General features: G+C 43.6%; 1 protein-coding gene across 1 annotated transcript in view; it reads left to right on the top strand.

The window, feature by feature from the left end:
- CHN2 (chimerin 2) overlaps nt 1–26,013 on the top strand; it is a 337,558-nt gene that overhangs the window by 77,893 nt on the left and 233,652 nt on the right. The gene's annotated exons all lie outside the window — the stretch shown is intronic.

The raw sequence follows: 26,013 nt of genomic DNA, 5'->3' as shown, positions 1-26,013 counted from the left end.
GGATAGTATTGGTCAGGCTTTTCTGAAACTGGCCACGAAGTTTGACCTTGTTCTACCCCAGGCTTTAAACCAATATGCAGGAAGAGATGGCTGATTGCAAACAGTCATGCCCCTGGCTCAGCTGATGAAGGTCATGGTTTACTGTTTCCTGAGTTGATGGGTCTCCAAACCTTGCCAGGGCTCCCACGGAATCTGGACATGCCTTTGAGGAACCTCTCATCTTTACACCAGATGGGAGAGGTTACTAACTCTGAACAAGACCCAGGCCTGTCTGTGAAATGCAGGACCACTCTCCCTGCTCATTGTAGGTCATTAGCTGAGCAAGCAGCCCCAGGAATTTTGCAGTATGCATGCCTTTTCCTTATGAATTTAATGGTCAAGGACACATATTGTTGGAATATCTTTAGGAAGCATATAGTCTGCCCAAAAGAGAAGCCTTCTGTGCATAGCAGGCCTGAGTCCTCCTCGTGTTCCCTGCGTATGAGTTTGGCAGAGTGCGGCAGACTGTTTTGAAACCAGACTGGCATGGAGGCAGGGCAAAGGTGGGCAGGAAGCAGGAGCTGGCATGGCAAGTGTCAGGTGCCTACCACAGCCCAGTGTGCAGTCCCAGCAGCAGGTTTCAGGTTTTGGTATTTGAGATCTCTAAAAAAGCTTTCACCAGCAGCTACCAGAGTCTTCCAGAGAGATTCTGTTAGCATCCAAAATGTGAGCCAGGACCCAAAATGGGGTGCACCAGGAGCGGAGGAGACGTGGGCAGAATTTAGCCATGGTGTCTCTCAGGCTCTCCTGGACCATGCCCCTCAGTGCAGGCTGGGTCACTGCACATGCGCATGGCCTTCCCAGTAGCATCTTCAAGATGCTGCTCAGCTTCCAACATGAGCCTCTCTCTTGTGGCACCACGTGTGACAGCCTTGAGAATTTCTCCAGACTGACTCCAGTTGGAGTCAATCTCTCAGCCCAGCTCTCGCCCATCTCTATTTTAGCTTCCTTTTATCACGTCACCTGCCAGGCTCATTGCTGAAAACTCTATAGGTATTCTCCCCTTTAATCTTCTCAGTCACTCTGTGAGGTAGGTGTTGTTATTATGCCCATTTTACAGATGGAGAAAATGAGGCATTGAAGGATTGAGCTGTCTAGGTTAGATAGCTGATAAGTGGCAGAGTGAGGATGCAGATTAGTTCTCTCTTCCCTAAAGCTCAAGCTCTGAATCATCCTTCCCTGTGACTTATTCAACTTAGGTGGAATCCTATCCTGTGTTCAGCTGCTTCTCAGAGTTGCTTCATTAGGCGGGACCAGTGATTTGCAACCCTGGTTGCACACTGAAGTCACCCGGGAAGCTTTAAAAAGTACTCATGCCTGGCTCTTGCCGCCAGAGATTCTGATTTCGGTTGGTCTGAGGGATATCATGGGCATTTTCTGGACCAAAAGTTGGCAAACTTTTTCTTCAGAGGACCAGCTTGCACATATTTTAGACCTTGCGGGGCCATATGGTCCATGTCACAACTACTCAATTCTGCCTTCATAGAGCAAAAACAGCGATGGACAATACATGAGCAAATGAACGTGGCTGTGTTCCAGTAAAACTTTATTTACAAGAACAGGTGGCTGGCCGGAATTGGCCCATGAGCCACAGCTTGCCAGTGCTTAATCAAGTCAGGCAGTTCCTTAGTAGATTCTACCCATCACCAGGGAGATTAGAATTTATTTTTCTTCTGTGGGTCAGGTATCTATCTGTGGTGTGGTATCTTCCCCCGCCACCCCAGGCACCCCCGTACCCTTCAATCCCCTGCTTCCTTGTGGGGTTGGTGGTATTGGCCCAGTTTCTATGATTTGTCTCTTTTTGTCAAGGACCCGACTTCCCCCCAGGTCTGAAATCCCGACAGGAACCATCCCCATTTGGTGGGGCTCCTTTCTGTCTTGCTAGCCCTTCCCCATGAGGGGTTAAAATTGGCCCCCTTTGTCTTGGCTGGCAGCCAGGCCTGCTGTAATGAGGAGGATTCGCTGGTTCTGCAGAGCTGCCACCTGTCTGACAGGAGGGCTGCCCTGTGAGCATGTTTTGCTTTCTGCCCCACACTCTGCGCCCCCAACCCATTTCCTTACAGAGCCATCTCCTAGGGAGGGCTGGCTCTCCAGCCCCTCCTCACTCAGACCCCTGCTTCCTTCCCTTTCCAATCGACCTTCCACGTCTGCCCTGTGCTTGTAGTTTGAGTAATAGCATCATTTTCGCCTGAGGAATTCAGTCTATCAATTAATTTTCTTTCATGGAATATTAATAGAGTATTCCTGAAATTGTGGGTTGTGATTATTTACAAAGTCAAAAGGGCAACTGGAAAATGAAGCTGCTGAATCGCTTGTGGCAATTGGAGTTATGCCCCAACCCCCTAAAAATAGCCTGCTTTCCTTATCTCCCCTCATATGTCAGCTTGTCCTTGGTAATGAGGTGTAGAGACACCACAAAAATGCCAGACTGAATGGAAACTCTTAATATAGGTGACACCTAAGATAGTAACAGTTCATATACACAAAGTCTCTTTGTAAGTTAGTTGTTTAGACATTGAAATGCATTTGTTCCACAAACATTTATGGAGACCCTAATTTGTTCCATGTGTCAGGGGGGTACAGGATAAGGCTCCCGTCCTCATGAGAGAGCCCATCACATAAACAAATAACTCTATAACCATATCAGATGCGCCATAAGGGAGGCGTGTACACAGCTCTGTGAGAGGAAAGGCTGGGTCAGTGCCTGAGGTTACAGGGAAAGCTTCTCCCCAGGGGTGAGAGGCAGTTGTTTAAATAAAGTTCCCCACCAGGAACAGGAGGAAAAGCATTCCTGGGAGAGGCCCCAGCGTGTCAAGGCAGGAATGGGATGCAGTTATGTGCCTGTAGTGTCGTTCCTGGGGGAATGGTGGGAGCTGAGACTAGAAAGGGACAGGGGATGTATAAACCATTTTTGGCAGTTTTAACTTTAATGGGCAATATGGGCCAATACAGTACTTTTAAATAGAGAGATAATGCTGGCCAGTTTCTGTTTTAGGAAGAGCTTCTGGTAAGCCGTGGCAATCCTGAGTTGGGATGAGGGGAAAAGAATGAAGGAGGGGTTTCCTATTAGGAGCTGGTGTAGAAATGAAGAGATTCTCGACTAAGAAAGTGAAGCTGGGAAAGGAAGGAGCAGGAAGGTATGATTGTGCTAAGGAGATGTGATTGGATAATGAAGATGAGTGAGAAGTTCTTTATGGTTAAAAATATAGAAGAAAGAGTGGTGCTTCAGAGGGGTGGGGAGATTAAGGAGTTGAGTTTGGGACCTGTTGAGTTTCCATTAGTCTGTAGGTCATGTGGGCTGAAACTCAGGAAGGAGGATTGGAGGCAAAAGTAACGCATGGCTGTAATTAAATCCGTGGCAGTGAATGAATTAACCAGAGTGTGTGAGAGAGAAGAGAAGGGAAGATAAGAGACGGGATGGGAAGAGAATCGGACAGGTCTGCAGCAGAATCTCAGGGAACGCCAGTATGTAAGGAACTGAGTGAAGGATGTGCCAGCAAAGCAGACCTGCTCTCTGGACCAGTTATGAGTTCGGCAGTGCTGAATTGAGCAGGGGACCTATTGACACCTGAGACTGAACAAACATGTACCACTGGGTGAGCTTCAGGATGTCTTAAATACCTTGGAATTTGCCATTACTCCTGCCATTAAGGTATAAAACTCCATCCACCTGCTCCTTCATTTACCAATTGAACAAATAGTCTACTGAGTACACGACACTGGGTATGGGGTACAGATACAGGGTATATAGTACTGGGCACTGGGTATAGATGTGGTTCCTATGATCTGTTGCTTATAGCTTAGAAGAGAAGACAGACGTTCAGAATAAACTTGGAAACAGATGTTTTCATGAAAATGACCTGTCATTTTCAGTTGTGTGATTGTGAGCAATTCACTTACCTTCCTCAGTCTCAAGGTCTTCATTCAGAAAAAGTGGATGTGGATATGTAGAGAAAGGAACGCTCCTACACTGTCGGTGGAAATGCAAATTGGTGCAGCCACTATGGAGAACAGTGTGGATGTTCGTTAAAAACTAAAACCAGAGTTACCACTCCAATATTCTTGCCCGGAGAGTTCCATGGACAGAGGAGCCTGGCGGGCTACAGTCTGTGGGGTCACAAAGAGCTGGACACAACTGAGTGACTAACACTTTCACTTTTGCCTTTTTTTCAGAGTTACCATATAATCCAACAGTCCCACTTCTGGGTGTATATCCAGAGAAAACTAATTCAAAAAATACACTACCCCAGTGTTCGTAACAGCACTGTTTAGAATAGCCAAGAAGCAACCTAAATATCCATTGACAGATGAATAGATAAAGATGGGGTACATACATACATACAGTGGGATATTACTTAGACATAGAAAAGAGCTATACTCAATATCTTGTAATAACCTATAATGGAAAAAATATGAGAAGGAATATATATGTATATATAGAATTGAATCACTTTGCTATACACCTGAAACTAACACAACGTTGTAAATTAACTTTAGTTTACAATTTTTTTTTAAGTGGGTGTTAAGAACTAGAAGAATATCTAAGGCATATATAGGGCTTATGGTTATAGCACCCTTACACATTTTATCTAATAAACTGAAAACCCTGATGCTTTAAAAAATTATATATGTTGAATAAGCTATGTATTCAGATGGTACAAAATTCATGAAAGGGTAAATAGTGAGTCTCCCTTTCATCCTGTCCCCAGTTTTCAGTTCCTCTTCCCAGAGGACACTGGTGTTAAGTGTTTCCTTGTGCGCCCTTTTAGGAGTGTTCTCTGTACGCACAATTTATCATTGTGTGTGTGTGTGTGTGTGTGTGTGTGTGTGATGCAGTTATCTTCTTTCCTTTTTTTTTTTCTTTCAAAACTGGTAGCATGCTATTCACTATTCTCTCTCTTCCTTTTTTCACATAACAAAGTATATCCATTCTATAGCAAAATTTTTACTTAAGTAACCGCCTAGTTTTGGACATCTAGAGCAAACTAGTACTCTGCTATTATAAACAATGCTGTCTCAGTTCCACATGTGCAGGTATATCTATAGCATAAATCCCTAGGAATGGGATTGCTACATCCAAGAGAATGCGTATTTATAATTTTGATGATGAAGAACAAATTTCTTTCTATCACGGTTCTACCAAGTTATGCTCTTATCAGCAGGCTCTCCCTTGGTTATGAGGATCATAAAGTAATATATTGAAACACCTTTGTGAGCTGAGGAGGGGGTCTGTATTTTCCCAGAGTTCTCATCCCCCTCCTTCCCTACATAGTAGCTCCTTGGCCTTCTGCCAACATTGTGAAAAGTGACAGTTATGCGTAAGGGGGCAGTTCCTTGCAGTCTGTCCATCGGTGGCCTCTAGGAGATATTCATCAGCTGGTGTCTTGATGTGGGAGATAATCCCTGCATCCCAATCATCCTTGAAGCACAGATGATCTTGGGGCCAGTCCTGCTCCCTGGGCATCAGCTCCTGGGACACATCCCATGCTCTGCGTGAGTGTGTTGAATATCAGGACACCAACTGACAGCTTCTGTGGCTGGCATGGGGTGGCTGGGCTGTTAGGGATGCTCCAGACTCACTCCTGCCTTCCTACATAAGCAGCCCAGAGACAGTGTGTTGACTCCCAGCGGCATGATAGAACAGGTCAGAATGGGAGCTATGACCTCAGCCAGTTTCGGTTAGTGCTGAAGATGTAACTGATAATGCATGTCAGCTCATTTGTCCATACAAGCCGTCTGTGTGGAACTGTGTTCATTACTGCTGGTTCTTCTGTTTGTTTTGAAAACTCTATTTCATGTTGGAGTTAGGTATCAGGGAAAAGAAAGGACACTAATTAAGTGAATCCATGGTAGTCTCTTACTGACTGTTAGTATCAGTCACTCAGTCATGTCCAACTCTTTGCGAATCCATGGACTGTAGCCTGCTAGGCTCCTCTGTCCATGGAATTCTCAAGGCAAGAATACTGGAGTGGGTAGCCATTCACTTCTTCAGAGGATCTTCCCAACCCAGGGATTGAACCCAGATCTCCCGCATTGTGGGCAGACTCTTTACCATCTGAGACACCAGGCAGCTCCTCAATTCAACTCAAGAAAATGTCTACTGAGTACCTACTACGTGCAGAGCACAGAGATGCAATGTATTGTATTTTGAAATACTGCTGACAGCTCCAGCTGTGTTGGCTATTTGCGTTGACTTTGGAAGACTGAAATTGCTTTGCCTTTTCCCTTTGCTAGCGTCTCATTATAATTTTCATTGGCAAACTGGTTGTAAACCAGAGCTGATTCCCTTAGTGTAATTAGGAGGGTTCCTGAAACTTATTTTTGAAAATGAATTGTTATAAAATGAATAATGTTTTAACTGTACTGGGGGGTTTTCTATTGAAAGGAAATTCTAAATTCTGATGCTGAACGGTTTTGAAAGGTGAAACATTATTTTCTGATTTATCTGTTTGGTAAAGGAGAAAATTTAACCTAAAGGGGAAATCAGTCAAAATTTAATAACTTCAGGAATCTAAAACAATAGCAAACAAACAAAAAAAAATATTGAATAATAACAAAAAGGATCACAAGACAGAATGCTAGCTGATCTGAAGCAAAGACATAGTCTTATTTGCTGGGATAATGATAGCAGATCTTGCTGGTGTTAAAAATAAAAGAATATGGAGAGAAGCAACAGAGAAAGAAGAGAAAGTTTAAAGAAAAAAAACCCCACACACAGGGAGAAGAGGAAGAAGAATAGCAGGTGGTAGACATCTGAAGTGGCAGAGGAAATTAAACCCAAATAGTGAGTGTGACAGCAAAGAGGAGAGCTGGCCCGTTGGAGAGGAGACAGAAGCCACCTCTCCATGAAGCTGCAGGTCTGACCCACTTTAGCAGCTCTTGCCTGAGAGCACATTGGCCATAGGCTATCTAACTGCCAATGGGTCCAGTCCTTCCTAAGGATACCAAGTATTCTACACAACAATACCTTATAAGTTTCCTTGGGTGAACCTGATGCCAGGTTGCTATTCTAAGTGCTTTATATATGAACTCATTTAACCTTCCTAGCATCCCCATGGGGAATCATTATCCCCACTTTATAGATGAAGTAACTGGGTCGCAGAGAGAGGCTGAGCAGCTTGCCCAAGGTCACAAGCCACGAGTGGAAAAGCGACATGTGATTGGTAGAATTCTGTGATGGCTCCCAAGATTCCTTCCTGTTAGTGCATAGACCCTGGGAGTCCTCTCTCCTTCAATGTAGACAAGATTTTTAAACATGATTGGATTTCAGTCTCTTGAATGAGTTCCATTGAATAGCAAGATGGAAGGGATTTTTGAAGATATAAGTAAGGTTTCTCCTGAATAGAGTTTGAATTAATCAAGTGGAAGATTTTGCTGGATGGGCCTGACCTAATCAGGCAAACCCTTTGTAAGAGGGCCCAACCTTTTCCTAGAGAGAGAGAGAGAGAAAGAAGTAAAGCACAAGCATCTTCTGATGATCTCAAAGAAGCACACAGCCAGGTTGTGAAAGCCTATGGTGGGAGTCCATGGCAAGAACCAGTGAGTGGCCTTAGAAGCCAAGAGTGGTCCCTGGCCAGCAACTAGCAATGAAGTGAGGAGCTCAGCCATCAGCTTCAGGGACACGAGTTCCACCAGTTTGGAAGAAGACCCTGAGCTCAGGAAGGAACACAGTCCAGCTGACACCGCAGTTTCAGTCTTGTGAGACCCAGTTAAGCCCTGCTTACACTCCTATTCTGCAGAGAGGGTGAGGTGGTAAGGGTGTCTTGTTTGAAGCACCAAGTTTGTATTCATTTGTTAAACAGCAGTGGAGAATGAATATGCTGGAATTTGAACCCTGTGATTCTAGCTGCAGGCTCACCTGTTTCCTGACTTCTTGGTCTGCCTCTTAGGAAAAGTCATATCTCAGAAATCACTGATTGCTCAAACTTCCAAGTTAAACAGGGACCTTTGAGATCATCTAGTCCTGTGGCTTAAAGCAGCCTTTCCTTCACAGCAGAAGCCTGTTGTGTGAACCGCTCAGGGGAACTTCTGTGCCTATAATGGGGTACAGGGGCAGGAAACTTGTACCACGATGGAGCCCTGCTACCTCAACTGCTTCTGTCTCCTCTTCCTTGAGGCAATTCTGAGGAACACACAGTTGAAGAACCACTGGTCTGATCCAAAGACCAGTGCATCTGGTCTTTATACTTCCCTTGACCACACCTTTACCCTTGTCATCTGCTGACTTCTTTCTGTTTGAATGCCTCCCTAAACTTTTCTTTCCATCTTGGAGTAAGGTCAGGAACCAAGCACCGAACTCCTGGTGTGGTCTGCTTCACATGAGCTACAGCTCACCTCACACCAGCCACAGTAAAATGGTCTATTTTCATCAATGAAGTGTCAGACCACACAGTAGCTTCTTGGCAACCACAGTGCAGAGTTGACTCATACCATGTATAGTGTCAACCAAAGCTCCTTTTTCACACATGTGGCTGCTAAGGTGTAATAATTGACTTGTGTGTGCATATTTTAAACCAAACACAGGCTTAATGTGCATCACTCTTCTGTTTCATCAGGGATCTGGAATATATCTTGCTTGATCCTGATTAGGTCATCCAACAATATTACTCTTCTTCCCGGCATCACCTCAACTCTCAATTTGATCAGTATACCATAAATATCCTCATTGGGGTTATTGACAGAATTTTGGAACTGAACAGAGCTGAGGTCATGGTCCTACAGCATCATGCTGATGGCCTGCTCCCAGTGTTTGGGAATTTTCAACAGTTAGCAGTCCAACTCATTGTATCACCTACTGGCAGTCCTCCAGCTCATAAAGGTACCCTCAGAAACGTAATGCGACATTTCTTGAAGTGCAGGTACAGGGTGTTGAGTCTAGTTCTCTGACCTCCCAAACCAGGAGGTCACAAGAGCTCCTAGTGAGCACTCACAAGCCCCATATAGCATCTTTTCCAGGTGGTGTGCCTGACCACCAAACTTCCATCTGTAGTTTGGTCCTTCTGAGATGAACAACATTTCATCCCACAACTCTGTTCTCTCTCATCTTATTTGTTTCCACTCTGACTCGCATGAGGAAAGATAAAGACTTTTGAAAAGATAATGGTGGGTCTTGGGATGCCTAAAAATTGAGGCAAGGTTCATCTTTATTTCAGAGTAGGAGCTGATCCTAAGTTTCCATAAGAAGTAGGGTAGTAGCTTTGGTAGGAAGATCAGGGCAAGCTGAGATGTGTGCAGTTAGAGGCAAAGTCTGCATGTGGGCATGGGGTGATGAGCGAGGTGCGGTGGTGGGTAAGATGAGTGTGGTGCTGCGGTTTCCACAGAGCATAAGTGCAAGTGTCTGCAGCATCAACTTTTTTTTTTTTTTTGGCCTGTCCTTTTGCCCTTTGTCTATCAACCATACTGTACACGATCACAGGGCAAGGTGAGAAACAGACCAGCCTGCTAAATTTAGTGTAGGACATAGGCCTTGGCACCACTGGGCACAGCCTCTGGTCCATGTAGGATCTTAGAGAGAATGATGAGTGCTGATCTCCACCTTAAAGTGAAGATTCCTGATTTTAAAATTCATTGACAAATCATAAAACTGATAGAGATGGACTTGGTGGAGGTAGTCCATGATTATAAAATTAACTATGATTGTCCTGTCTTGGTTCATTTTGTTCATATACCTTTCTCCTTTATAAAAATGAAAGTTGCCACATTTCTCATAGGATGACTGTGATACCCAAAGACCAAGAGCTGCTATCAGATCATTGTAAAAGAAGTATTTTAATTATTGTGGTGAAATTTTACCATGTAACATTCACTGTTGTTTTTACTACCCAGTATTTCAGTCACCCTCTCTGACAACTGTTGCAGTGTCTCTGGGGAGGAGGTCTACTCACCTCCTCTACCTTTTATCTAGATGTTTCTGGTAGGGTGGAATCCACATTCTGCTCCATGGGGCTGTATCACTGGGTTCGTCTGGCCAATCAAAACATTAGCACTCTTCTGCAGATGGTGACTGCAGCCATGAAATTAAAAGACCCTTGCTCCTTGGAAGAAAAGTTATGACCAACCTAGACAGCATATTAAAAAGCAGAGACATTACTTTGCCAACAGAGGTCCGTCTAGTCAAAGCTATGGTTTTTTCAGTAGTCATGTATAGATGTGAGAGTTGAACTATAAAGAAAGCTGAGTCCTGAAGAGTTGATGCTTTTGAACTGTGATGTTGGAGAAGACTCTTGTGAGTTCTCTGTTCTGCAAGGAGATCCAACCAGTCCACCCTAAAGGAAATCAGTCCTGAATATTCATTGGAAGTGCTGATGTTGAAGCTGAAACTCCAATACTTTGGCCACCCAATGCAAAGAACCAACTCGTTTTAAAGGACACTGATGTTGGGAAAGATTGAAGGCAGGAGGAGAAGGGGATGGCAGAAGATGAGATGGTTGGATGGCGTCACCAACTCAATGGACATGAGTCTGAGTAAACTCTGGGAGTTGGTGATGGACAGGGAGGCCTAGCGTGCTGCAGTCCATGGAGTTGCAAAGAGTCAGACACGACTGAGCGACTGAACTGAACTGAACTGATGTTTGGCTCAAGTAAGTGAGATGTAGGGAGACTTTACCTGGGACTTTTGGAAAAGAAATCCCAGGAAAAGTCTCCAAAGAGACGTTTTCGCTGGACTTGAAATTGTCAAAACTGTGGAAAATTCTGAAAGAGATGGAAATACCAGACCACCCAACCTGCCTCTTGAGAAACCTATATGCAGGTCTGGAAGCAACAGTTAGAATTGGACATGGAGCAACAGACTGGTTCCAAATAGGAAAAGGAGTATGTCAAGGCTGTATATTGTCACCCTGCTTATTTAACTTATATGCAGAGTGCATCATGAGAAACGCTGGGCTGGAAGAAGCACAAGCTGGAATCAAGATTGCCGGGAGAAATATCAATAACCTAAGATGTGCAGATGACACCACCCTTATGGCAGAAAGTGAAGAGGAACGAAAAAGCCTCTTGTTGAAAGTGAAAGAGGAGAGTGAAAAAGTTGGCTTAAAGCTCGGCATTAGGAAAATTAAGATCATGGGATCTGGTCCCATCACTTCATGGGAAATGGATGGGGAAACACTGGAAACAGTGTCAGACTTTATTTTGAGGGGCTCCAAAATCACTGCTGATGGTGACTGCAGCCATGAAATTAAAAGACGCTTACACTTTGGAAGAAAAGTTATGACCAACCTAGATAGCATATTGAAAAGCAGAGACATTACTTTGCCAACAAAGGTCCGTCTAGTCAAGGCTATGGTTTTTCCAGTGGTCATGTATGGATGTGAGAGTTGGACTGTGAAGAAGGCTGAGCACCAAAGAATTGATGCTTTTGAACTGTGATGTTGGAGAAGACTCTTGAGAGTCCCTTGGACTGCAAGGAGATCCAACCAGTCCATTCTGAAGGAGATCAGCCCTGGGATTTCTTTGGAAGGAATGATGCTAAAGCTGAAACTCCAGTACTTTGGCCACCTCATGCAAAGAGTTGACTCATTGGAAAAGACTCTGATGCTGGGAGGGATTGGGGGCAGGAGGAGAAGGGGACGACCGAGGATGAGATGGCTGGATGACATCACTGACTCGATGGATGTGAATCTGAGTGAACTCTGGGTGTTGGTGATGGACAGGGAGGCCTGGCGTGTTGCAATTCATGGGGTGGCAAAGAGTTGGACACGACTGAGCAACTGAACTGAACTGAGATTCAAGCTGTTTTGGCAATCTGCTTCTAGGAACAGAGAATCTCAAAGATAATGGCACCACAAAGGAGGATGAGTTGAAAGATAGAGCAGAATTGGACTATGGAGGAAGTGCTCATTATGTGAGGAGACACTGATTAAAATCTAGACCCTGAAGTCAAAATGTTTGCCTCTGAATTCCCTGGTGGCTCAGCAGTAAAGAAGCCTCCTACAATGCAGAAGCTGCAGGAGATGCAGGATTGCAGGATTGATCCCTGGGCTGCCCTGAAGGAGGGCATGACAACCCACTCCAGTGTTCTTGCCTGGAGAATCCCATGAACAGAGGAACCTGGTGGGCAACAGTCCAATGGGTGGCAAAGAGTTGGGCAGGACTGAAGTGACTTAGCAGGCGCTCCATTTACTAGCAGGGTCCCTCATGACTCAATGCCTATTTTCCTTATCTGTAAAATGGGAATACTTACAGAGTTGTCTTGAAAATTGGGTGAATCAAGTGAGATACTGAGAAAATACCCTGCATTTGGTATGGACCATACAGATGTTTGTCACTATTTGAGCTCTGTATTTGTCACTATTTGAGCTCTGTGTTCAGCCAGCTGAAATCAGACCCTCCTCTCAATTTTTCGGCTCTAAGAACAATATAGTTGCTTTTTATAATTACCCATTTGGATTTTGGTTTTGGTCAATTAAGCCATAACTAGTAGATTCAATGAAATCAAATTTTTATTCAACTTCAAGTTTTGTCCTTGATGAGACTAAGATAAAAATAAAGCAAAGTCAGATTGTTACCCGCTGGTAAGTATGACCTCAGAAGAGCCTAATTCCTTCGCCTTCCCATGTTCTCAATTGCATTTGTTTGAAATTCACTTTTCAGAATTTCCTTTAAAAAATACTGTATGTCATGGTTATCTAAGAAAACTCAAAATATTGTCATCAGATTTTTCACAGCAAGAGTATGCTCTACCTTCTTTATCCCCAATTCATGAAATATTTTTAAATGTTGATATAAAAGAACACTCTGTGTGTGTAAGAAGATAGTTGGCTGGGGCCATGGGTGGGGGGAGTGGAGAACAAGTCAGAATACCTGGGAATTTACCTTGTCTTCAGCACCTACCTGGCTCCATGGTCTTCGACATGTTATTCTCCTCGGCTTCCTGGCCTGTAAGATAGGCAAGGCGATGCCTGAGATTCCTTCCTTATCGATTTTGAAATGTATGAAAACTTTCTTAAGCATCTTAAATAATAGATTCAATTGTCATTGAAATGATGAAAAGGAAATGAGAAAAATAGTAAATCTTAATGAGACCCACTCTGTATTTTGTGATAGCTACCTTAGAATTGGTAGTATATAGTTTAAGGTTTATTCATCTGGATTTGAGGGGTTTTGTTTCATCTTGTCTTGTTTTTTTCCCTAATTTCTTCTGTCTAAAAATCCATGTGGTCATTTCCCTGAGCCCTGCGCATCCGTGGTAATGAAGCAGGATCTTGGCCATTTAGGCTGAGAGTTGGAGCCGAGGCCCTGGGCCTCTGGTCCGCTTTAATGAGCAGGTGGCACACAGAGAGGAACAATAAGGTACCCAGAATAGCAAACAAATAGTGAACTAGAGAAAATGGAGACCAAGACATGCAGACAAAGCAGATGAGGAGAATTAGCGGAGGGAGCTGGGAAGAGGGAAGCCAGAACTGTATCAGCCTTCCTTTTTCTTAGACTGTAAAGCAGGGCTGACGTGTCACGGGCACTCGGTGGATGTTTGTGGAGTGGGGAGGCGAGTGATGAATAGATGCAAGCGTTTGGCTGCATGTGGACCCACTGGCTCCTGCCAACTCAGCTAGCCCAGGGACAGCAGAGGAAGGAAACAACAAAAGAAGGCTCAGGATACCGATGTACCAATGCAAAATGCGTTTTCCACCACAGAAGGGAAAATACCGTAAGAGGCGTTGAATGAGGAACAATGAGACATTTGAGCAAGCCCCTAAGTTGCAAACTAGCTCACACCAATGCATTTATTCTTGAAATGTGGCGCTTATTTGCAAGTATTCATTTCATGCCTCACTATTTGGCTTTTAGGTTGGACTTAATTAAAAAAGCTGTAGCATCTTTGAGTCCAATTTCCTCTTTTCACATAGCATCTGTCCCTGACAGCTTGTGTGAGGCTCGACCACTTGTTGAGGCCCGGGCTAGAGGAGGAAGTGGCAGGGGAGAGGCAAGGTGGACAGACGCCTCTTGTTGGAGGTGGCACTCTCTGATGCCACGCAGCCCCGTCACATGCTTCTGAGGCTTCTTGGTTTCAGCACGGCAACAGATGTCTCCGAGAGGGGGATGCTGGCAACCTCACAAAGGCCAGCATGACTGAGGGTAGGCATGAGCGCACTAACAGTAGAACAAGGCACACATGCCTGTGCCCTCTGCTCAGAACCGAAAAACAGGCCAAACTCGCATAAGAGCAAATTCTAGAACTGAACAGTGGGGGCGGGTGGCAGAGAGGAGATGCTTATTTGGAATAAACAGTATCCCGAGGGGAAAAGCTCACTATTTCCGGAGGCAGGTATGCCCCCATGCTTTCTATGTTCAAATAGACGGCACAGAAGATAAAAGTCACTCCTGGGATTGGCTTTCCTTAGATGTGGTCCTATTTTGCTTTGCAAAGCATAGCTTCCACTTGGTACATTTACCTGGAGGTTTGGTTTGGAGTGTGACTGAGAAAGAGAACTGAAGCTTTCTCCCCTTAGATCTGTCATTCTCATTTATCAGGACAAGCCTATCAGTAAATCCAAACAAACCTGTACCTTATTTTGGAAAAAGTAATTGAGTTTGTCTTAAGCAAGCTCTTACAGATGGAGCATGCACTTAATCCACTTTCTGTTTGATGTTTTTAGTGTTGCTTTTATAGCAGTTTGTTTGAAGTTCAAGATATCAGGATTTAGGTCTTTGGAGACTTCATTCTTAATTTAAAGGAATCTTTGGAAACTGCTTGGGCCTTGTATTGAATCTTGTTCCTGAAATTAGCCAGAATTTCCCTAACTGTGCTTGTGCTATTTTATAGCATGAGGTCTGTTTGACCAAATGTATGCTGGATTCTTATTTTCTTCCTGGGGCTTTGCTTGCCTCCTACCCTCCCTCCCCCATGCTCTGGCTGTATTTTGTTGCTTGGTTGCAAAGGCGACCGACACTATGACGCATCCCACTTGAAGCTTATGGTTAAAGCCTCCTTCTCTGTGGTTCTGCGGGTCTTTGAATCTCTGCTGCACTCCTCATTTTCTGGCAGTTGGTGCCTGAAGAATCCAGTCAGCTTGATTGCTGAGCAGATTGTCACAGATCCATGGAAGAAGGCCATTACCAGGCCACATTAGGGCTTAAGCACTGCCTCAACCACATGTCTAGAAACCAAGTGAGGTCAGGAGCCACAGGGGGGCCTTTGGCCAGGCAGCCTTCTTGTAAGTCTGGAGTGCCACCATGGATAATGTTTAGTCACTTTTACTGACAGGTTTCCAATTACACGAGTAACAGAAGGATACTTACGGGAAAATTAGAACAAAGCACAGATGAGCAAAAAAAAAAAAAACCTCCCTGAAAATCGTTCGTTTAGAAATAATCACATAACTCTTCTGATGTTTATGCCTCTAATCTCCTTCCATATGCATATATACGTGTAAAAATGTATTTTCTTTTAACAAAAATATGATCAGACCATCCATATTAATTTTATTTCAAAATCCACCATGAACATATTTCCACATCTTTAAGTACTTGAAATCATTTTTAGTGACTCTAAGAGTTCAGTTGCATGGATGGGACTTTTTTTTTAACCAGTCACCTATTGTTACACATTTAGTAACAGTTTTTCTTTCTAATAAATCATGCTACCATGAACATCCTTGCAGCTAAATGTTATTGCATCTTTAATTGTTTATTTAGTATTAAATTATAGAAGGTTAGTGGTAAAAACCCACCACAATTTTTTTAAAAATTTTATTGCAGTATAGTTGATTTATAATGTGTTAGTTTCTGCTGTGCAACAAAGTGAATCAGTTACACATATACATATATTCACTGTTTTTTAGATTCTTTCCCCATATAGGTCATTAGAGTACTGAGAACAGTTCCCTCTGCCACAGAGCAGGTCTTTATTGTTTATCTATTTTAAATATAGGAGTATGTATATGTCAATCCCAATCTCCCAATTTATTATCCGCCCCCCATTTCCCCCCTGATAACCATAAATTTGTTTTCTGCATCTGTGATTTTGTTTCAGAAACCGCTGTGAGTCTTCTAGGAATCTATCTTATATGCCCTTTGTTGTTGTTGCTCAGTTGCTAAATCTTGTCTGATTCTTTGCAACCCATGGACTGCAGCATGCCAGGCTTCCCTGTCCTTCAGTATCTCCTAGAGTTTGCTCAAACTCATGTCCATTGAATCAGAATATGTTAGGATAGCACAGAACATCTGAGTGACAACAAAAGTTAGCAGTTAATATTTCTCAAACAAAACCTGAGTCAAGGAAAGAAGTGAAAAGTTTTCTACTCTTTACTCTCTGGGAAGTTTTATGCGTATTATTTCCTGTTACAGATTTGAAGGGAAGGGGACTGGGTTCCTCATATATTTTCATTGTTCCAAGCCCTATATTAGAGGAAATATATTTAAAATAGGCCTCATGAATGACCAGGAGTGGATGTTTTTACAATGACACTTTCACCTTGCAATGCAAATTTGTACGTTCCAACTTTATCTGTGAGATTATCTGTAGCTATAGTTATAAGTGGCAGAAGAGGAAGAGAAAGGGTAGTTGTGGAAAATTACTGTAAAATGCAGACTAATAGTGTTTCAGTGGAGAATAGAAAATACTTAGTGAGAATGGAGAGCTTTGAGTAACTTCACAATCCATTTATCAAAAGAGCTTATAATGGAACTCTCATTTCAAGGGAGGTCAAACACTAATAAATATTGAGAAAAGAAAGTTAAAAGGACATCAAGTTAATATTTTACTATCCATTCTTTGATCTTGGAAAGCCTGAAATATTTTTCCACACTAATTCTGTGATTTATTGATTCACTCTTGACAACAGACACAGATGCCTTGGTTTTAACTACAGCTTCAATTTCTATAATGCTTTACAATGCCAATGGATTTTTATGTATTTACTGGAGTCACTTATTGATATTGTTCTGGAATAGTCTTTGTGAGTTAAAAACAGGATTGTTGTCAGTAAAAGCAGCTGACATGTTACTGATTTTTGGTTTAAATGCTGTAATAACCTCTCTTGATTTTGGTGTATTGGTTTGGGAGTTAGTGTTAGTCCCCCAGGTGTGCCCGACTGTTTGCAACCCCATGGAGTGCAGCCCACCAGGCTCTTCTGTCCATGGGATTTTCCAGGCAAGGATCCTGGAGTGGGTTGCCATTTCCTTCTCCAGGGGATCTTTCTGACCCAGGGTTCGAACTTGGATCTCCTGCACTGCAGGCAGATTCTTCACCATCTGAGCTACGAAGTTTGGGAGGAAAAGTTCATTAACTCATCCATATCTACCGAAATTCAAATACATTCAGAAGCTTATCATGTTCTCACTTCAGTTGTACAACTCTGTTCTATTTTTAAGTTTGGGCCTCACCCTAAGGCATGTGGGACCTTAGTTCTCTGACTTAGGACCAGGGGTTGAACCAGCACCTTCTGCTTTGGAAGGCAAAGTGTTAACCACTGGACTGCTGGGGGGAGTCCCTGGTCTACTTTTAAAACACCCGTAAACATCTCATCTCTATCCTGAATTATTTTAATAACCTCCCAACTGGCTACTCCACTGCCACCTTCGCCTCCCCTTGTTCTGCTCCCAGAAGCCAGAGGAGCTCCTAAAATGTGAGCCAGATCATGTTGCAGCCCCTCCTCTCTCAGAGTCAGCACCTCAGCCCCTGCATGGCTCTCCCTAGTCTTCCTCTCTGACCATAGCCCCCCTCTGCCCCCCAGCTATTCCACTGAGAAAATGACACGGCTAGCTGGAGAGGATCTGCATAAGCCCCCCGTGCTCATCTGCACCCAAACCTTGGTGCCGGGTCCTCTTCATTCTCTTCTTTTCCAGACCAGAGGTTGTGCCTGTTGTTGCCTGTCATGCTCTTATTCACTAGACCCTGTCCTCTCCCACCCATTCCCCCTGCTCCTTCTGACAAGTCCCCCTTCTCTCTTCATCATCACCTGTGTTTCCCTTTACTGATTCATTCCTAACAGCCTATTAACCGTCTGTTGTTGCTCTCATTTAAAAAATAGGACCAAAAAAGTGATCAAACAAAAACAACCTTTCTCTTTCTTTCTCTCTCCCTCCCTCCCTCTGTCTCTTTTCTTTCTCCTCTTCTCCACCAACTTTATTTAGCCATAATTGACAAAGAATATTGTGTAACTTTTCGTCATACCATGTGATGGTTAGATATGCATATGTATCATGAAATGATGACCACAAAAATGCTAGCTGACGCATCTCTCACCCTCAGATAGTTACCTTTTTTGGTGTGTGGTGAGAACATTTAAGATCTACTGCAAATTTCAGGTATGCAATACAGTGCTATAACTGTAGTCACCATGCTGTACATGTTTCTAGGAATTTGGCTCTTTTAGATTCCACATAGAAATAGCGTCATGTAGTATTTTTATTTCTCTGTCTGACTTATTTCACTTAACATAACTCCTTAATGTTTCATTCACGTTGTCAAGAGTGGCAGGATTTCCTTTTATGTGACTGAACAATATTGTATCATATATATATATGCATATATATCTATCTCACATTTTCTTTATTCGTTCATCCCTGAGAGACCCTTCTATCGTTCCTGTCTCATGACTATTTGAATAATGCAGTGAACATGGGAGTGCAGATATCTCTTCAAGATAGTGATTTCATATCCTTCAGATATATACCCAGAAGTAGGATTGCTGAATCCTACGGTGATTTAGTTTTTACCTTTTTGAGGAACGTCCATACTGTTTTCCATCATGGCGGTACCAGTTCACATTCCCACCAACAGTGCACAATGAGTCCTTTTTCTCCACATCCTCCCCAACACCTGTTCTTGTGTCTCTTTGATAATAGCCGCTCTGACAGGTGTGAGGTGATATTTCACTGTGGCTTTCTTTGACTCGTGTTTCCCTGGTGATCAGGGATGTGGAGGACTGTTTCATTTACCTGCTGGCCATTTGCATCTCTTGTTTGGAAAAACATCTTCTCAGGTCCTTTGCTCCCGTATTTAAAGCAGATTATTTGCCTTTTTGCTATTGCGCTGTATGCATTCCTTATTTAAATAAAAAACGACCTTTCTTTCCTTTCCGCCTCCAATGACCACTCCCTTTCTCTACTCCCTTCTCAGTAACTGCTCTGTTGTCCAGTCTTTCCCTCCCACTCACCCTTGAATTCCTTGAAGTCAGGCTTTTGCCCCCTTCCCTCCACCTATCACCTTCTAGTCGGGGTCACCGACAGCCTCCACAGCGTTAACTCCGAGTCCACTCTCCGACCTCACTTGCCCCAACCGCTGAGCCGCACTTGTTAATATTGATCGCTCACTTCCTCTCCCGTGAAGCATGTTTCTCCTCCTGGCTCCCACTGTCCCCACTGTCCACTAGTCACCTCCCTGCTTCGGACTACTGATGGCTCGCTCTTCTCGATGCCCACATGTTACTACCGTCACTCAGCTCCAGGCACACTGGCCCGTTTATGGCCCCTCAGCCACGTGAGGTGTGTTTCAGGGCCTTTGCACTTGCTGTTCCTTCTGCCACAGATGCTCTGCCATACCTGCGTGAGTCTCCACTTTTCTCCTCCTTCGGGCATTGGCTCGAATGTCCCCAGTGTTCCCCAGGCCCTTTTCTCCGCAGCCCATATCAGCTCGTGCACTATTTTATGTACTTGCTTCATTTATTGTCTGTCTCCACCCACTGGACTGTAAGCTCTGTGGGGGACTGGCTGGCTGTTGTGTTCTCCACCACATTCCCAATGCCTGGGAAGTCACCTGCCTGAGAGGTGCCCGAGAAATGTTTGCTGAATGAATGAGAAAAACTGTACTTGGTAAGTTAGTAATGTACTTGGAGAAATACTTCAGTAGAACCACTTGGATCTCATAGCTTACATTAATAGGAGTTTCAGATTCCTAGCTTTCTTTGAGTTATATGGCTTGGGAAAAACAAGGCTGTTTTGGGAGATGGAATGCCTTTCTTATTTTGCCAACCTTTCTGTATACATAGAAACACTTCCTCAGAACGTTACATTCCAAGTATATTTTTAAAGTCTGTCTTGTAAACACAAGAAGGTGCCATTTGGGGGCCAAATTGAATGACAGGGGCAGGATCAGAGAGAAGCGGCTGAGAACTGGCCTTAATGAGCCTTATTTTGCTTCAGAGGCATAGTCTAAGTGCAGGTTAAGAGACTGCCGAAAATACAGCTGCCTACCTGTCACTGATGCCTCCTGCCCAGGTCGGGCCTTCCCCTTTAGTTCCTCTTCCCCACTCACATGAGCGGGAGGCACATGCCTGTACAATCCCCTCTCTCTGCCTTTTCTCAAGTATTTCTTTCTTTCTCCAAAAATCCCTTCTCCTCTGTTTCTGCTGACTGAAGCTCCTTTCCTGTCAAGGCCCAGAACAAACGTAGGCTTGTCTGTGTAGCTTTTCCAGATCCCTTCCTGCCAGCACGGACTCCCCCTGTGGACTGTGTTCCCTAGAGCAGCAAGCCGCAGTGTGCCTCAGTTATGCTCTGAACAGATACACAGACACACACACCCACAGGCATAGATATACATGCACGTACATAGGTATAGCACGTGCACACACACACAGAGAAATACACACCAAATAAAAGCACATTGAGGGCAGGGATTATATTTTACTTTTCTGGAGTTTCCAACACACACAAAATGCCCTGGACAGTGAAAATATTCAATATAATCAGAAATGTGATGAAATGGACACAAATCCTTTTTCAGTAGATAAATGCCATTCTTATAAATTCCCCCCTACTGGTTATTTTCCTTTTCCTCTTGCTTTATGTCTGTTTAGACACTCTGAAGAAAAGCCCCTTTCACCCCATGAAGGCCTCCTGCTTAGGCCAGGGCTTAACTGTGCGCCTCGCCCAGCACCATGGGCGTGACCCCAGGCCCTTGAATGTATCCACAGATAGAGGCTGTTCTGTTGGCAAAGGAAGAAACAGGTTAAGCAACTTACAGAAGAATGTCCTGCAAGGCAGAGCTAAATTTCAACCTCACTGCTTCTCAGAAATGCTAGTCTGGTGGTCTAAGCATGATACTACACTGATACCAGGCCAGTTCTTCATTCAGAATCGACACAAATGCCAATCTCAGAATTCAAGAAAGAAAGGCAAAACCAGTCATGGTTATTGAGGGTTATTGAGGTTTCTCTTGGGCTTCCCTGGTGGCTCAGATGGTAAGGAATCTGCCTATAATGCAGGAGACTCGGATTTGATCCCTGGATTGGGAAGATCTCCTGGAGGAGGGAATGGCAACCCATTCCAGTTTTCTTGCCTGAAGAATTCCGTGGACAGAGGAACCTGTAGGCTACAGTCAGGGGGTTGCAAAGAGTCGGACATGACTAAGCAACTAACACACACAACACCTTTTCTATCAATATTTTCACCTCGTGACGCAGGTGAATCCCAAGGTCCCTGAGCCTACCTTCCCACCTCCTTTCCTGATATTTTGTGAGTAAGGCCGGCAGAAGGGAGCACCTGAGAAGCAGATCACTGAGTCATGCAGACCTGGCCTCAGTGGCACTACTGCCTGTGCCAGCACAAAGAATTAGGCAAATTAGACAAGGGCCGCAAGCCAGCAGGGTCTTGTGGGAGCCTCACTGATGTCTGAGACATTGGGCATTGGGTCCCAGAGGAGGGAAGGTCAGCTTGATCTTGGCTGGGCTGTCCGTGGGCACCATGTGCTGGAAATCGTCCATGTTGAAAAAAACATATGCTAGCACTGAGAAACCCACAACTAGGATCACTCCAAAAAAAAAAGGAAAGAGTATTCCTATTTCATCACCTTAAAAAAATCTAGTTATACCAAGTGTATTTTATTAAGCATAAGCTAAAATGCTCTATTTGTAAGGAGTCCGATGATGCTGAGTAAATAACTTGAATTTTGCCGAGTGCTGTGGAGTAAAGAAAACAACAGCCAGCTGCTGGGCACTCCAGCTGGGATGAAACGTACTTCCAAGAGAGCATTTGCCTAACAGACTCTGATAGCTCTGGCCTGCCAGTATTTGCATGCTACAGGGCTGGGTCCCTCTCCATTGTATACTTATTTAAAAGTAGTACTTATCTAATGACTTACATACACTCCATTAAAAAAGTGAGGGACAAAAGAGATGAAGTGGTCCAAATCAGTTTAGCAATCCAAGAGGCATAGTGGAAATCAGATATTTAATGAAGGTTTTATGAATTGCCTTGTAGGGGTGCAGAGTAACTTATAACAGGTAAACACTCCTTGCAACACTGCCACCAGCCTGATTTTGTGCCCCAAGTTACCTAACGGTAACAGGATCCTGGCTGGAGGAGAAATTTATGCTTGGGAGCAAGGTAAATCCAGGAAATGGCCAATTACTGACTCCTCTGGATTAAAAGTACTGGAGTGGGGTGCCGAGAAGGAAATGGCAACCGACTCCAGTGTTCTTGCCTGGAGAATCCCAGGGACAGAGGAGCCTGGTGGGCTGCCATCTATGGGGTCACACAGAGTCGGACACGACTGAAGTGACTTAGCAGCAGCAGCTGGATTAAGAGGGGGAGTGTGTCCTAAAGAACATTACTTACTCTAGTGATCCGTGGTGATTTCTGTTGTCATGAGAGAGCATGACATTTCATCTGTCGTCTTGTAGATCGTGCGTGTTTGTGTTGATCCACGTAAGTCAGGACATTCCTGAGCTCATAGGTAGTGCTGTCTGGAGACCATATCAAAGGGCCCACAGTCCACAGGTTGAACTTCATTTTTCCAAGTGCTTTATGTTTTTCTAGCACTTTCACAAATTCCTGTTCACCCAATACAGGTTTTTCCTCTTGCTGGCCCTTTGCTTCATTTTGCTCATATGTCAGATAAAGATGGAGATGTCAGCTCTTCCAGAAATCTTGAAATAAAAGATGATGGACTTGGAAACCACAAAATATATTTAGTGTACAATTTTATATTACGTATAACTCAAAATGCTAACTTTTTATAAGAGTAATGCAGTTATGAAGCAGGGTTATTGATACTGCCTTGTATCCCATGATAATTCTTGTATTTTCATTGGTCTTTTTAGGTAAGAGGCAGAGGACTGAGCTATAAACACAAATAACTGATACCTGGGACAGAAGCATTTTTAAGAGACAAATGAATAACTCTTTATGAGAGCACAGATGAGAGCATCGATGCCTATATGAAGTGACAACTTGGAGGCAAGAAAACAGAGGGACCCAGTGGGAGTAGATTTCATTAGAACTCTGCGCACCAGAGGGAAAAGAGCACAAGTTCGATTAGGAAAAAAGATAGGGCTCAGATTACAGAAGGCCTTACATGTTAGATGGAGGAGTATGGACTTCAGGATAGAGGCAGTGGTGAGCAGTGATGAGAGAGACTGGAAGCAAAACATCAAACAAAGCTTGATGATGTCTCGAAAGAGGACATTTCAGAGAGAAGAGAGGAGGGTGAGGCAAGAAATACCTGCGTGGAGAAGAGACAGGAACGGACCATGGATGAAATATGAGAAACAAAGGTGAACTGGTGAGGGGAGGTGGGGGGAGGGGTCAGGAGGTTCGTTAGAACATGTGGTATCTTCCTGGTCCTTAGGCACTGGTTTCTGAGTAGACAACCTTGAGAAAATATTGCCCTTTTACATTCTTTCTCAATTTTGTGTGATGCTATTTTCTACTTTTAAGTATGCTCAAAAATAGCCAAAGATACAGCATTGTACTTTGAGCTGGCAAAATAATACCATGAGTCAAACTGGTAGAGTTAATAAGAAAGAAAGCAGTGATTCATTTTTCAGGCTTGAAGAATTTCTCCTTTTCAAAAACACCAAAACAAGAAACTCTTAAGCAGATAAATTAGCAGGTGCTTATTTGAATAACAAAAGGAATCTTTTCCAAAAGCTTTCCTTCAAGGATTCTTTAAATAGTATACTAGGACCTTGTCTTCACTCATTTACAATGTCATTTATTTGTAGGTGTTTGATAAAACACAGGAACAAGCTTATCACATAGAGCATGATATCCCCTAGAGCTACATTTTAGCCTGTGCAATATTTTTAAAAATGCTTATTTATATATGTATGAAGTAGCCATCACATAAATACTCTAAGAAACTTAATGAGTACATTTTCGTTTTTTGTTAGCTTTGGAAAATTAAAGCTGTAATTTTTTATTAAACATATAAATGGTGAGAGTAAAATTTGCTAATTATTTTGATTACTGTCATTTGTAGTCTCCTAATAAATAGAGTCTAGAAGTTACTTGTGATTTTTTTTCTTAAAAGGCTTAGAGTAAGAAAAGTTTTTGTAATGCCAGCTCTGTAAAACCCTAACAATAGCTTCCTTTTAAATCCTTAAAAAGAGATAAATTTAACTGTTTTAGGCTTTTCTAGAAGTTCCTAGTTTTCTTCTAAAGAATGGTTTTTAAAATTACTCTCTGTTATCCAAAAGACTTGAAAGGAAGGATTTGAACAAGTTGTTTGTACACCAGTGTTTATAGCAGCATTATTCACAATATCCAAAAAGAAGAAGCAGCCCAGTATCCGTGAGTGAATGAATACACAAAATGGAACATTATGCACCTTTACAAAGGGTAGAATTCTGACACCTACTACAACATGGATGAATCTTGAAGACGTTACGCTAAGTGACACAAAAAAGACAAATGCTGCGTGATTCCACTCATATAAGTACCTAGAGCAGTCAAATTCATAGAGACGGAAAGTAGAAAGATGATTGCCAGTGGCCAGAGGGAGTGGGAAAAGGGGAGTTAGTGTTTAATGGGCAGAGTTTTAGTTTGGGAAGATGAAAAAGTTCTGGAGATGGATGGTTGCATGGCAATATGAATTTACTTGGTATCACTGAACTATATACTTTTTCACTTTTTTGGTAAAGATGGTGAATTTGTTATGTATATTTAACTCCCCTAAAAATCCACAAGAACTCTCCGCTAAGCAGTAGTTCTGTAGAAACTGTCTAGAAAAGGACGGCAGCAGCGGCCAATCTGGAACCAGCTGGGTGTCCTTAGGGCTGTGGTCTTCCAGCCTTGATGGCTGGCCCTTCCTCGAGGGTCCTCTGGCTTTGCCCCTGCTCCCCAAGGGGAAGTGCATCTCCTGGCCGTCATATGTTGATGTTGACCTCTGTTTCCTGGTTGACATTGACCTCTGTTTCCAGGCAGCCTTTCCTTAGAGCTATTGATGTGTTCACCTATATTCTCCACAAGGTGGCTTAGGGTCTGCCTCTCTGTCAGTTACTTTCATGACACGCTTCATTCATAGAGATCATTCTTTTCATTTTTCTCATTCTTGGCCGTCTGTGCCACGCTTGCCTCCACGTACATTATCCCACTGGGGCCCCAAGGAATCATTCACCCATGATGTGTAGGGGCTTCGGGACCGATCTGGGGCTGCCTCAGTCATTTGCCCAGGCACACCATGCAGACATTTCCATGTGGCTCTTCTCCCTCCTCCTTCAATCTACCGGGACAGGTGGGGTAGTGCTCCCTGCCCTCATATTCCCCAGCCCTACATGAGGGTTCCTTTATCCACTCCTCTCAGGGCTCTGCCTGAAGGTGGTTGGGGATTAGGATTGCTTCTCAGGGCACCCCCACCCCATGCCAGCCTCTAATACCTTTCTACCAACCTCTACTGGTCTGCTAGCTTCCTGAGTCCATGAGACTTTATCGGAGCCTTTGCTTACTTGACACCATCTTTCCAAATCTTTAGCCCATGCCTGGACCCAGGGTTTAGAAAAAGAAAAGGTTATCGATTGCTTTGTTTTCTGCCATTGTGCTATGTCATCCCTTCTCTCTAAAGTAATGAAAGCAGTGGTTGTAGCTGATTGAATGAACAAGGGTCTCTGAGTACCAAGGCAAAACACAAAACAAACACCCAGAGAGCCACTGGGATGCATGCTTCCAAATATTCTCCTGACTCTAATGGTTCAACTCCACGGTTTAATAGAAGTTCAGGGAGAGCAGAGGACATAAATTAGTGAACCAAACCAAATTTGCAGATGACTAAACCTGATCCTTTGGTATCCCCAAGAGATTTATAGGATGTGAAGTGTA

This window comes from Capricornis sumatraensis, chromosome 5, assembly GCF_032405125.1.
Source record: "Capricornis sumatraensis isolate serow.1 chromosome 5, serow.2, whole genome shotgun sequence".
Taxonomy (NCBI): domain Eukaryota; kingdom Metazoa; phylum Chordata; class Mammalia; order Artiodactyla; family Bovidae; genus Capricornis; species Capricornis sumatraensis.
This window is presented reverse-complemented; position numbering and strand designations above follow the sequence as displayed.